Source organism: Zea mays, chromosome 2 (assembly GCF_902167145.1).
Source record: "Zea mays cultivar B73 chromosome 2, Zm-B73-REFERENCE-NAM-5.0, whole genome shotgun sequence".
Taxonomy (NCBI): Eukaryota; Viridiplantae; Streptophyta; class Magnoliopsida; order Poales; family Poaceae; genus Zea; species Zea mays.
The window spans coordinates 51392311-51399323 of NC_050097.1; positions in this window are offsets into that span (position 1 = coordinate 51392311).

The following is a 7013-nucleotide window of genomic DNA, read 5'->3' on the forward strand; positions in this document are numbered from 1 at the left end:
AGGTCAAGTTGAAGAACATTGAACCAGGACACCTGGTACTTCGAAGAGTAGCTAACCCTAAAACAGTAGGCAAATTACAGCTGAAGTGGGAAGGCCCCTTTTTGGTAGTATCTTCGTCAAGACCTGGTTCCTACAGGTTGAAGGACTTGGACGGCAATGACATTCCTAGATCGTGGAATGCGGATGAGCTTCGGAGATATTATGTTTAGTTTGATGTAATTTTTTATATTTTTTTTTGTGGCACCCTTTTCCTTTCCAAAGGGGGAGAAAGGTTTTTAATGGGGCCACAACATGTAATTTTTCTTTTCCTTATTTCAATTCTATAAGAGCGACATCCCCAAAAATGTAAATGTAAAAGCTGAGAACGCACCCTCGAGTGCAAAGAGAAAGAAAAGAAAACAGGGAGAAGCTCAAAAGTCGTTCCTAAGGGAATGCAGAGCTTACAGCGAAAAATAAACGCTGATTCCGCCGAAAGTAAAAGGCGAAGAAGCTTCTAAGGGAGGCTTACAGCAAAAAATAAACGCTGATTCCGCCGAAAGTAAAAGGCGAAGAAGCTCCTAAGGGAGGCTTACAGCGAAAAGTCAACGCTGATACACCGAAAAGTAAACGGTGAAGCCGAAAAGTAAACGGCAAAAAGATTTTTATCATTCTTGAGAGGACGAAGGACCGTGCTTATGGTTTTTTGAGCATGTGTCCTAATATTCATTTGCACATAACATATCATCATGTCATTTGCATTCATGAACATCCATTTAGACATATATAGAATCATCATCATGCTACACAAAAAAGATAGGTGCTTCAGGAAAAAAAAGAGAGGAGAAAAAGATTCGAAGGAAAAATTTTCTATGCTTCGTTGTGTACGAAAAGAAGGGAAGGTGTTTTTCGCCTTTGGCTCAAAAGAGAAGTTTCATCCATAGCAAAGCAGACTGGATGCGATTAAAGAAGACAGAATATATTACAAGGTATGTACAAATTTACATAAGTTACTCCATATCTATATTACAAAAGTTTCTCCAAGAATTTTTGCAGGAAAGCACATTATAAGAAATTTTAAGCTTCAGCTAAGGCTTCGTCTTCAGTTTTGTCAAACTTCAGCACTGTCAACCTTCAGCTTCGTCATCCTGTATATATCAAACAGCACAGTAAGAAAGGTACAAATTTCAAAGGAGAAGGTAAAAGTAACAAACATAAGTTTCTTACCGGCTTAAGATGGCTTCGAGCTTCGTCGCCTGCCATTTTCCGCCCGCCATTTACCCAGATCTGGGTCATGAATCTATTTCCGATGCTTCTGGCTAAGCTTGGGATATCTAACAAATCTGAAGCTGACAGGCTGAAGTTTGGTCTGTTCACAGTGTTTCCATGTGTGCAGCCAGCCTTCAAAAAAGCAGCAGCTGTGCCCCGAGAAGCTACCAGGGCGCAGAAGTCAGTGTGCCACCAATAACTTCGTCAAGGGCATCAACTTCGCCTTCAATATGTTCTAATGTTCTTGGCAAGTTTTCAGCTGAAGGTGTAAATTTCGAAGAGCTAGCTCCGACAGAGTGAAACACGTCCTTCAGCCGCTGCACACATCGGATGCCGAAGTTTAAGCATTTCTCCTGAAGTTCTGTAAAGGATTTCTGCAGATTTGAGTATTTATCCACTTCAGTCTTCAGGCTTGCTTCAAAATATTTCTTTTCTTGCTCGAATTTTTCTGATTGACGGAGCAATTCATTCTTTAATTTGTCATTTTCAGTTTGGACTTCAGCCAAAGAGCCCTCCATGGTCTGAATAATAAAATCCGTCTTTTCTAGTGCACCTTTGTGCTCTTTGACCATGATTTCAAGATCTTGAATTGCGAAGTCTTTCTTTTTCAGATTGGCTTCATGATTTTCAACTTTTTCAGTCAAATCTTGAATGACGGTTTTGTTTTTCTCTTCCTCCATATCTTGTTGCATCTTCAGAACCTTGCTTAGTAATATGCTCTCTCGAAATGATCTTCATCAGAACACGACACAAAAGTTAATAATAATAGTAATAAAATAACAAAAATATTTGTTACCTTGAAGTTAGCATAAAGCAAGCTTCCGGCGATGTGGTGTCGTTGATAACGACACAAGTCCACTTCCAGCTTCGGCAAGCCAATGCTTTTGGAAAGGGTTCTAACAACTTTGGCTTCGGTGCGGTTCCGAAGGCATCTTAATTTCCCTTTGTTGACCCCACCAAAAAGCATAGCCCCTGATTTGTATCCGCAAGATGTGGCACATTTTTTCAACTCCTCTTTTTCGGCGTCCGTTAATTCTTGTTCGAGCAAATCTTGAAAGTTAAAATCTTCTTCTTCTGAAATTTCATCAATTTGCTCTTTCCCCTTCTCAGTTGCCGTATTCACTGTAGCCACGGTAGCTTCCTCTTCAGCCATTTTCAGCAGTATGTTGTCAATAACCTCAAGTGTGGTTTCCAGGTTCGACTCTTCGGTGGCCCCAGCTTCGGCCCCGGTAGCTTCGGCTTCGCCGGATTCAGCTTCAGCAGTTTTCATTTCAGTAGCTTCGGCTTCGACAGCTTCAGCAAAAACAATTTTTGACACCGTTGCCGGTGGCGGCGTCTGATGGATCACATCTGTTACTTGAATAATTCTCCGCTTTTTTGGCTTCGCAGGACTTTCTACTGCCGAAGCTGCCTTGTCCTTCTGAAAAAACTTCGTCAGTTCCAGTGCCAGCGGACTTAGCCTGAAAGGCAAAGGTTCAGTCATTACCTTCATAATTTCTTCTACTTCAATAGCAGAAGGAGAAGCAGGAGTATCTTCTTCTTGGACCGGCGTTTCCGGCTCTGGGGATGCACTTTTTCTCTTTTTTGCCGTAGGCACCTTCGGCTCAGGATTTAACTCTTCAGCGCTAATGTTATCAGAATCTTTCTTTTTCTTTTTTGCTGCCTTGACGACTTCTTCGTCAGTAGTGCTAGCAATCCTTTTTCGCTTCGGGTCCCCAGCATCTCCGCCCAGACGACCGTAGTCAGCATATTCAAATCCTATGGCATCAAGTACTCTGTTCAGCCTTCGTTTCGGCCGAGTGCCGAAGGCCGCTGTCATCAGTTGGTCCTCTTTTTTAGAGTAATTCCCAAGAATTTCATTGCTCATTATTTCAATTGTATCAAGCCATTCTTGGCAGGGTACTTTAAAGTATTTCTTGAACTTATAATGGTAGGGCAGTCGGATGAGTTCCCCCTTTTTCTTTTCCCCTTTAAGCTTCGGCATTGTCCACTCTTTCATAGTTGGAAAAACCCTGAAGGCCAGGAATTCTTGCACTAAATCTCTAGTGCCAATATGTTCTGCAATAATTTTGAATTCGCCCAGTGCAGCCCAAGTTGGACCTTCTACTTCCATTCTGCATCGGGGTCTTGTTTCTCCGAAGGTTAGTTCAAGAGGGCTCTGAACCAGCTTTTCTTTGTCTTCGTCAACTTTGACATAAAACCATTCTGATTTCCAGGCTGCCGGCCATTTGCTTCGGTAGCTGATCACGGGAAACTTCGTGGTTTTCCGATAAGCAAAGTTATAGCAACCAAAATTTTCATGCAATCCATCTTTTCTGGCTTTTGTTTGGTAATGCAGCTCATGAACTCGACAGAAGTTGTCGGCAAATGGCTCCACCGCCTGGCTTCGGAGAGCCCAGATATAGACGCTGAGCCTGACAATCGCGTTGGGCGTCAGTTGGTGAAAATAGATGCCAAATCTTTGCAGCACGTCAGAGATCATCCTATTTAAGGGAAATCTTAACCCAGCCTTTAGGAAGCTCTTGAAAATGACTATTTCATCCTTTTTTGGCTTCGGGGTAGTTTCTTCCCCCCCGAAGCGAAGTAGCTTCTTCTCATTCTCACTGAAGTAACCCGACTTCACCATCTTGGAGAGATCAGCCTTAGAGACAGTCGACTTTCCGAAGTCCAAGTGGCTGGGCTTGCTTGGCACGGCAATATGGTAATCATCATCGGGATCAGCTTCCTCAATATTTCCTTCTTCTGCTTCGGCAGTAACTTGTTCTGTCTCGGCAACAGTCTGCTCTGTCTCGGCAGTACGAATTCCTTCCGAGGTCACCAGTCCGGATCGTTGCATCGCTTCGGAGATGGGAACAGTCTCCGATCCTTCAGCTTCGCCTCCCTCACGCTCAACCCTAGCGGTAGAGCGCACTCTAGCCATTTAATTCTGAATTTTTTGGGAATTAAAAACTTTTTCTTCCGAAGTTTTTTCTTCTGACGAAGTAGGCTTTAAACTGGAAGCTTCGTTTGATTGCAAGAGTCAAGCTTCGGCTATGGTTAAAAATTTTGGCAGCAAAACAGTGCAATAGCAATGAATGCTGTGGTAACTTCACATCTACCTGTCTGTTTATATAGTGCTGCAGGTAAGAAGGTGAATCGTCAGGATTTTTACACCAGGCGAACAGCTGCTTACACTCGCTGCGCGGTGGACCGCAGAGACCAAATAGTAACTCTGCAGGGTGGGACCGCTACGCGCTCGGAAACTGAATCGTTTCTCGACAACGAGCTCAGGGAAGGTGTTTTTCGGACCTTCGGCTCCCTGAAGCCTAAGAGACTTTTTCACGGATCAAGCTCGTTACGAAAAACGATCTAGCACCGCGAAGGGGCTACTGTTGGGACCATGCTTTGTCGCTGAAGGTCCTGCAGGAAGAGACAGCTTCGGCTGAAGTTGTCCGCATGTGATGACCGAAGGTTCCTCTCCATGAAGCTTCGGAATTACAAACCGACTTAAAAATAGAATGACCGTTTAGTCCATAAATGTTTGAGTCGTTGTTGTAAACTTTTATGAGGGGCATGATTGTAATTCCTCACAGGCTGTGTCCTGTGCCTATAAATAGTGAACAGTACTCCTTTACTGTTCACGCATTCCTGCAATTGCAATCGCGCCAGTTGGGAATTAATCTTTGTCAAGGCAGAGGTATAAATGTATTTAGTACTTGAATACATTAAATGGAGATAATATAAAAGTGATGTTGTTCATTTATAATTTATTTGTCTTTAATGCTTCATAGTTCGTATTATTTTATATAATCTACTAGAGTTCAATTACGAAGATTTAACCTTCGTAATTGTATCGTTTTTAACCTTCGTCCGAAGTTCATTAATCCTTAAAGGAATAATGCTTCATTGGACGAAGGGCATTAACATTTAACATTTTATGTTGCCTTGTTCTTAATTCATAGCATTTGAGAACGAGTCTCCAACAAGTTCTGCAGGTGCCAAAGGTTCACACTAAGCCAATAAAAAGACCAAGATAAGGGTTCAACAAAAAGAGCAAGGGATAACCGAAGTGTGCCCTGGTCTGGCGCACCGGACTGTCCGGTGTGCCACTGGACAGTGTCTGGTGCACCACCGGACAATGTCCGGTGCACCAGGGGACTCCAAGCTAAACTTCGCACCTTCGGGAATTCTCAGAGGCGCTCCGCTATAATTCACCGGACTGTTCGGTGCACCACCGGACAGTGTCCCGTGCCCCAGGGGAGAGCGACTCTGAACTCGCCAGCTTCGGGAATCCGCTCCGCTATAATTCACCAGACATGTCCGGTGCACACCGGACTGTCCGGTGAGCCAGCGGAGCAACGACTACTTCGCGCCAACGGTCGACTGCAACGCATTAAATGCGCGCCAGCGCGCAGAGGAGCAGGGCACGCGCGGGTGGCACACCGGACAGTCTACAGGACTTGTCCGGTGCACCACCGGACAGCCAGGCGGGCCCACACGTCAGAGCTCCAACGGTCGGAACCCAACGGTCTGGTGACGTGGCTGGCGCACCGGACAGTGTCCGGTGGCACATCGGACTGTCCGGTGCGCCATGCGACAGCAGCCTCCACCAAACGACTAGTTTGGTGGTTGGGGTTATAAATACCCCCAACCACCCCACATTCAAGTCATCCAAGTTTTCCACCTTCCAACTACTTACAAGAGCTCTAGCATTCAATTCTAGACACACTCAAGTGATCAAATCCTCTCCCAATTCCGCACAAAGCCTTAGTGACTAGTGAGAGAGATTTGTTGTGTTCTTTTGAGCTCTTGCGCTTGGATTGCTTCTTTTCTTTCTCATTCTTACTTGCGATCAAACTCACTTGTAATTGAGGCAAGAGACACCAATCGTGTGGTGGTCCTTGTGGGAACTTTGTGTTCCAAGTGATTGAGAAGAAAAGCTCACTCGGTCCGAGGGACCGTTTGAGAGAGGGAAAGGGTTGAAAGAGACCCGGTCTTTGTGACCACCTCAACGGGGAGTAGGTTTACAAGAACCGAACCTCGGTAAAACAAATCCGCGTGTCACACTCTTTATTTGCTTGCGATTTGTTTTGCACCCTCTCTCTCAGACTCGATTATATTTCTAACACTAACCCGGCTTGTAGTTGTGATTAATTTTGTAAATTTCTGTTTCGCCCTATTCACCCCCCCCCCTAGGCGACATTCAATTGGTATCAGAACCCGGTGCTTCATTAGAGCCTAACCGCTCGAAGTGATGTCGGGAGAACACGCCAAGAGGCAAATTGAGACCGACGACAAGCCCATCGGCGACAAGCCCACTACAAGCCACGGGAAGGCTTCATCGGAAGAGTCCCGCAACAAAAAGAAAGGGAAGGAAAAGAAATCCTCTTCCCACAAGTCGCATCGAAGTGGCGACAAGAAAAAGAAGATGAGGAAGGTGGTCTACTATGAGACTGACACTTTATCACCTTCCACCTCCGGCTCCGACGTGCCATCGATTACTTCTAAGTGCCATGAGCGCAAGAAGTTCAGTAAAATTCCCCTACGCTATCCTCGCATTCCTAAACATACGCCTTTACTTTCCGTCCCATTGGGCAAACCACCAACGTTTGATGGTGAAGATTATGCTAGGTGGAGTGATTTAATGCGATTTCATCTAACATCACTCCACAAAAGTATATGGGATGTCGTTGAGTTTGGTGTACAAGTACCATCCGTAGGGGATGAAGATTATGATGAGGACGAAGTGGCACAAATCGAGCACTTCAACTCCCAAGCCACAACTATAC